The 7,498-nt window shown below is 37.9% G+C and overlaps 1 pseudogene; it reads right to left on the reverse strand.

Moving 5' to 3' along the window:
* Positions 1-666: 666 nt before the first annotated feature.
* LOC117329244 lies at positions 667-6,711 on the reverse strand (annotated as a pseudogene).
* Between the last annotated feature and the right edge of the window lie 787 nt (positions 6,712-7,498).

Genomic DNA, 7,498 nt, shown 5'->3' on the forward strand with positions numbered 1-7,498 from the left:
TGTTTGAGGCTACCTAATTAGGATCCTTAGAAGATTGTTTTTCAGTTAGTTTGACCCTTTTTGGCCCCGCCCATCAGCCCCTGTGGTCAGTCAGAGGCTACTTTGTCCCCTGGTGAGTTGAGACCATATAATTTTGGTTGACCTTTGGCCATGGGAAGTTTCGGCAAAATTTCATTGAAATTAGTTCAGTGGTTTCTGTCTGAGTCCAAAATGTAACTTGTTAAAGGACGACGACGCACACCGCACGTCGATGGACAAAAGGAGATTAGAATAGGTCACTTAAAACTTTGTCTCAGGTGATCTAAAAATACATAGAAGTACCTTGGATAACGATCGTGTGCACCAAGTTACAAAATATCAATCAAAGGGGCATAACTCTAATAATATAAAAAAAAAAACCCGATAAATGAATCGTAAGCGCAGAGCTTCTTGACCATGTCCAGTACGTTTCCTAAGCGTTGGCCATAAAAAAGTAATATTACACCTGACCAAATAGATCACTGCCATTATACAAGTAATCCACTAGGTTTGTAGTGGGTGAAGTGAAATGCTTTACACATATTAAGAGATCTAGATCAATTGCTGGAAAACACATATACTTTTTTTTAAAGAGTAATCTGTTGAAGAAGTGGTGGCACAGAAAATTAAAAAAAGAATCTTGTTATTTATTTAATGTCCAAAATCAATGTAATTATATGCAACAAATCTGTGAACGTATACATATGTTAACAACATTAATTATATATTTACGATCTGTGAACGTATACATATGTTAACAGCATTAATTATATATTTACGAGCAAAAACAATCAAAACATGGAATGCAAATGAAATTTTGCAGAAGGAATAACTTTGATGAGTCCAACTTTTAAAGTTAAAATTTCTTGTTCAATAAAGATACATGCGGAACACGTACTAACAAGTGTACATGTAGCAACATCATGGATATAACGTTTACAGCAACACAACATTGTAGGCCTCGATCTACATAAAGCCAAGCCATGTCTTGTCTTCTAAAATCTACCTTCATTAATATAACAGTTCACAGATGACATCACCATTTACAGTTCATATTTGAAGGATGACATTCAAGACTATTGTCATCTTAACACTATCCTACATCATATCAGAAAAATAAGGAATACAACTGTTTAATAAAATTAACAAAGTACATCTACACGTTTGTTCGGAGGGAGGTTAGTTAAACACTTCATTCTTCTTATTTGATTTATTTAAAACATTAAGTTACGTAAAAGACCTTGTGCCTTTTTGCATTAGTTGTTAAGTTGTGGATTAAAAGTCTGTCAACACATTCATCGCTAAATATATTTATATGGGATTGTGACCGAAAATTTTCCATCACGTCATTACAAAGCGATAATGAAATTCTAAACACAAAAACTGAAGAAACAAGTTTATGTATATACATTGGGTAAGGAGTAAATCCCGACTGATTTGTGTTTGTTTTACTTTAGTTTAACAGCGCGACAGCTGTAGTCCTTTGACGCTCGTGCCAGTCCCAAAGTCGCATCGAATGATGGAAGATTGTCTGTGCTCTCAGGGAGTAACTCAAACCTCTGTACCAACGACGTCATAAATAGAAACAGATCCATCCGCGCAAGGGATTCTCCGAGACAAGCTCGTCGCCCTGTAAATCAGAAAGTCAGTACATTATCTAATTAGCTAAAAATTGATAATTAACATATCCTTAACAACAACAAAAACAAATTTAACAAACAATTAATGAAAAAAAGTAATTGAAAATATTAATTAAGTATAAAAGCATATTTGTATATCAAATAATCATCATTAATAGTAATGACTGTAAAATATTAAAAAGTTAATACCCTAACGAGAAAGGCATAACAGTCTTTTCCTTGCCATTTAGGTGACCGTCATTTCCTAGAAATCTCTCGGGGTGGAATTTATCAGGATTCTGAAACAAGTCCGGGTCTGTCATAACAGAGTCAAGATTTGGTATGATGGATGACCCCTTTGGGATGACCATGCCCCGAAAGTGGATATCCTTCTTGGCCCCATGGGGCACCGAGAGTGGGACTATGTCACCCATCCGGAAAACCTCTGTTATGAAGGCTTCATAGTAAGGCATGTCGGATTTATCAGCGAGTGACGGAAGTCTGGAAGTTCCGACGACTGTTACTATTTCCTGTCGGAGTTTGTCCTGGATAGGTTTGTTATGAATGAGGTAAAGTATCGCCCAGCGGATGATGGTAGCTGTTGTGTCAGTCCCAGCAACAAATAGGTTCATAACGGTAAATGTCAAGTTCATATCTACACAAAGAAAAAATAGTAATGGTATAGGTATACATATGTATGTAAGTAGTAGTAAATAAAAAATCTAACACATTTATAACTGAAATATCCCTCCAAGACTTCTGTGAGTTTGTTAACGATGGGAACTATAACACATTAAAGAATTTAATATTTAATTTGATTAAAGGTCAATTAGTTATTTTTTTCGATAAAGTATTGGTAGGGGCATACAAACAAACAATATTTGAAAATTATAATAGGAAACATTGCAAATGTGTTTACGATATTGAAAAGAAAACAGATTAAGCCATAACATACCATCAAATACCTCATCGCCCTCGCCATGTTTGTTTTGTTGTATCAGAAAAGCATCAATGAAATCGCGTGGGCCATCTTCTTGAAGTGTGTTTCGGTGTTCATGTATTTGCTCAGCGACAAAATCTTTGATTTCGTTAAAGTTTTGAGTCAATTTCCTCATGTTGAAAAAATCCCCAGGAAGAAGTTTTAAAACAGGTAAAGATTGTACAGCACCAGCAAATGTAGCCAATCGGAAAATCTCGGCAAAAAGCGATGTCAGTCGCCCTGAACTTTGGATCAGAATACTCAAATCTATTTCCGAAAGTAATACTACATATGATATTGGATATTGCTAACACTGTCATCTCCTTCATGTCGTAGGGTTTCCCGTTTTGTTTCTCAATGACGTCCAAATAAGCAGTTATTTCCTCTTGGACCCTTGATTCCAACGTTCTTCTTCCGAATCCAAAATTCCGTAGTGTTGACAACGAAAATGTCCTGGTATGTTTCCAGTGTTCACCAGAGGAGAAGCCGATACCTAGAATAAAATAAATACATTACCGAAAGTGACGTCATTACCTGTAGATAGCTCACATGTAATCTGAAAATGGATAATTTTCTTCAGAGAATAAGATATCAAAATCACTAATCGAAACAAATAATAAACTCATACATTCCCTTATTACAATCATAAAAAGTACATGCAGCTACGTATATTTGATAGATGAGAAAAAACTACAAATGTAATACATCGTATATTTTTCAGAGATAATCTCTCGTGGGTGAAACTCATTGACGTTAAAAGAGGATATTTAGCATGTTAAATTGTATTGATTATACCAAAATTAAGATCGTCACCATTAGAAATACATAAGAAGGCAGAGTGTGTAGAAGAAGGTATAATGTTGCACACGCCTGTACTAAACTCGTGATCAATTGGTTATCAATTTATTTGTTTTGACGAAAGGAAAGCCGGGTCGTTATGGGGACCAATCTAAACAATACTACGCATGGCGTTGTTTACAACACCAACCAATGTAACCAACGTTTACATCCAGACAACATATCCGAATACAACAGAATACATTGATTTCCAGGCGGTGTATAGAAGGCAACTTACCCATTGGTCAAAGACAAAAGTTATAACATCACCCATTGGTCAAAGACCAAAGTTATAACATCACCCAGTCATTGGTCAAAGACCAAAGTTATAACATCACCCAGTCATTGGTCAAAGACCAAAGTTATAACATCACCCAGTCATTGGTCAAAGACAAAAGTTATAACATCACCCATTCATTGGTCAAAGACAAAAGTTATAACATCACTAGTGATGATGGTTGACTGTTTTTCACACCAACATATGCACGTGACAATAACATTATTATCAAGTTGGTAAAATTTCTGATGTTCTGATATTTAACTGGTAACTTTTATACACCAAACTTTAGCAACTATCATGATATATATATATTTCTGATGATTATCGCCACTATTATATATAACGGAGTGCACAAAAAGGACAAGATATTGGCGCCATTGATATAAATTTAGAGTTAGGTAGAGTAGATCCAAAGATTATTGAACTTCATCATACAGTTGTTCCAGCCTTCCGCAAAATGTGGAGGATGAACTTCATTTTATGTTGAAGTGCCCAATACTGAGGGATATACGAGTTGCATTCATTCCCCGTTGGTGCTATGTAAACCCTTCCCTAGGTAACTTGGTGAAATTACTCGGGTCAGATGATAACTTAATATTGAGAAATGTTGCAATCTTTATTAAGAAGGCAAATGATGTAAAATATGAAATATTAACCATGACATAATAGTCCTCAGACATTATGCCAGTAAAATAACTAATTCTGGAATTACTCATGATCAATTACAACAAACATTTAACTTAATATGACATTTTAAGAGACAGAAGTCAATATCCATTTGTGAAACCAGAATAGTCTATAGATAGCATGAATTAACTGAAGTACAGTGTAATTCCAAGATGAAATGAAATATTGAGCATTGGAAAATGTAATTATATCATATTACAATTGTATATATATTTTATGTGATGTCAAAAATGTATTGTATATTGAAATGGTACCGTGGGCTGGAGGCCTGTAATGTGCAAATAAAACCATTATTATTATTATTATTATTATTATTATTATTATTATTATTCCAGCCTTCTACACAGGCAATATTTCACGTGAAGGAATATTGCCTGTGTAGGACTCGTCAGTGATGATATGGACATCATACACTTGTTTCGGCCTTCTAGGACTCGTCAGTGATGATATGGATATCTATCATACAGTTGTCTCGGCCTTCTAGGACTTGTCAGTGATGATGACATCATACAGTTGTCTCGGCCTTCTAGGACCTGTCAGTGATGATGTCATCATGCAGTTGTCTCGGCCTTCTAGGACTTGTCAGTGATGATAGGGACGCCATGCCCTTGTATCGGCCTTCTAGGACACGTCAGTGATCATGACATCATACAGTTGTCTTGGCCTTCTAGGACTCGTCAGTGATGATATGGATATCTATCATATAATTGTCTCGGCCTTCTAGGACACGTCAGTGATGATAGGGGTATCATACACTTGTTTCGGCCTTCTATGTCTCGTCAGTGATGATAGGGGCATTATACACTTGTTTCGGCCTTCTAGTACTCGTCAATGATGACGACATCATACACTTGTTTCGGCCTTCTAGGACTCGTCAGTGATGATAGGGGCATCATACACTTGTTTCGGCCTTCTAGGACTTGTCAGTGATGAAGACATCATACACTTGTCTCGGCCTTCTAGTACTCGTCAGTGATGACGACATCATACACTTGTCTCGGCCTTCTAGGACTCGTCAGTGATGATAGGGGCATCATACACTTGTTTCGGCCTTCTATGTCTCGTCAGTGATGATAGGGGCATCATACACTTGTTTCGGCCTTCTAGGACTCGTCAGTGATGATAGGGGCATCATACACTTGTTTCGGCCTTCTATGTCTTGTCAGTGATGATAGGGGCATCATACACTTGTCTCGGCCTTCTAGGACTCGTCAGTGATGATAGGGGCAGCATACACTTGTCTCGGCCTTCTAGGACTCGTCAGTGATGACGACATCATACACTTGTTTCGGCCTTCTAGGACTCGTCAGTGATGATAGGGGCATCATACACTTGTTTCGGCCTTCTAGGACTCGTCAGTGATGACGACATCATACACTTGTCTCGGCCTTCTAGGACTCGTCAGTGATGATATTGATATCTATCATACACTTGTCTCGGCCTTCTAGTACTCGTCAGTGATGACGACATCATACACTTGTCTCGGCCTTCTAGGACTTGTCAGTGATGACGACATCATACACTTGTTTCGGCCTTCTACTACTCGTCAGTGATGACGACATCATACACTTGTTTCGGCCTTCTACTACTCGTCAGTGATGACGACATCATACACTTGTTTCGGCCTTCTAGGACTCGTCAGTGGTGATAGGACCTAAGTGTCGATACCAAAGAGCCCCAGAATGAAATACATTTTGTGCCAAATATATCAAAAGTGACATGTTCAGGGCATGTACTCTGTCACAATTCAGGAAATGATTTGCATCCTACCTTTTCGCTGAAAGACATCGTCTGCTAAAAAGCCACCTGGTCGGTCGGAAAAATCATCTGCATGTTTGACAAAAGCCTCTTTTAATGTATCGGCTCCGTTGATGACCACTACGAGGTTTGTTCCAATCTTCAAACTAAAAACGTCTCCATATTGTTCTCGAAACTTTCGAAACACTTCTAGTGCGTTTCTGTTTCGTAGCATAAGTATGCATCCTACAATGGGGTATCCAGTTGGGCCAGGCGGGACATTGGCCGGCCATTGTAGTGACCGGCTGACCAACAGGATCAACAGTACCACAACAATGGCCACTGTTACAGTGTTGAAGCTCAGAAGCGAGCTAAAATCCATCTCTTCCATGTCAAACTGAAGCTTTATACATATACAACTACGATGATCTTGTCATTCCGAGAATCAGTGCATAAACGTTCAGCCTAGCTTGGGTCTGTTATTAGGACGGTCCTTGATCTATTTATAAACCTTTGTGAATGTTGTTGAAACAGTATACGTATGATATTTGAATAACGTTAAGGAACTTTCAAAACAAGGTAAAGAATGACAGAGAAAAGGCCAGACAATTGTCTGTGAAAAGTGTATAATGCTGTGAGTAAAAGAAAAAAAATTAATTCACAGAGACAATTTTTCCTCATTCATAGATATCAAAAATATTTAAACGGTGCAAACATTTTGCCTGTGTTAAACTTTCATGAGTCATCATGTAGGTAGGTAGGTGTCAGATTCGAGCTACATACATTGTATTATACACATTATACGTCACCAACTACAGTAGCCCTCGGTAAAAATGTCCTTTGTGGTAGCGGTAGGTACCCGCTACAATACTCGAGTTTAAAATGAGATAGTCGTGGGTCGCTGTGTTAGTAACAATTCAAACACCGTCTTTAGATTTCTCACATCTATATTAGGCAAAGCATCCAAGTACAAACAAGCATAGCAACACCTAAGCATTTCAAAATCAAACTCCCAGAACTCACCCTCACTCTTCCTTATATACTAAAGTACAACGGGGCAGAAACCTTTTGCGGGATCCTTTCGGAGCAGTCGGGCAAACCAAGCTTATTGCATGGGTACGCGTACACGTTAACATTTAGATAGTGATTAGTGATGAGTTAAGGATGACCGCGAGTAATAGGACATGGCACTCTAACGTACCCCTAGAAAACTTGGAGTGGCCGTGAATTAAGTAAGATGCAATTAATACCTCTTTGGTTACGGGTCAATAAACCTAAATAGTCTAACACAGACAAACAGTAGCCACAGTTCAATGTAATTAGAACATTACCAGCGAACGG

The sequence above is a fragment of the Pecten maximus genome, chromosome 6, assembly GCF_902652985.1.
Source record: "Pecten maximus chromosome 6, xPecMax1.1, whole genome shotgun sequence".
NCBI classification, from domain to species: domain Eukaryota; kingdom Metazoa; phylum Mollusca; class Bivalvia; order Pectinida; family Pectinidae; genus Pecten; species Pecten maximus.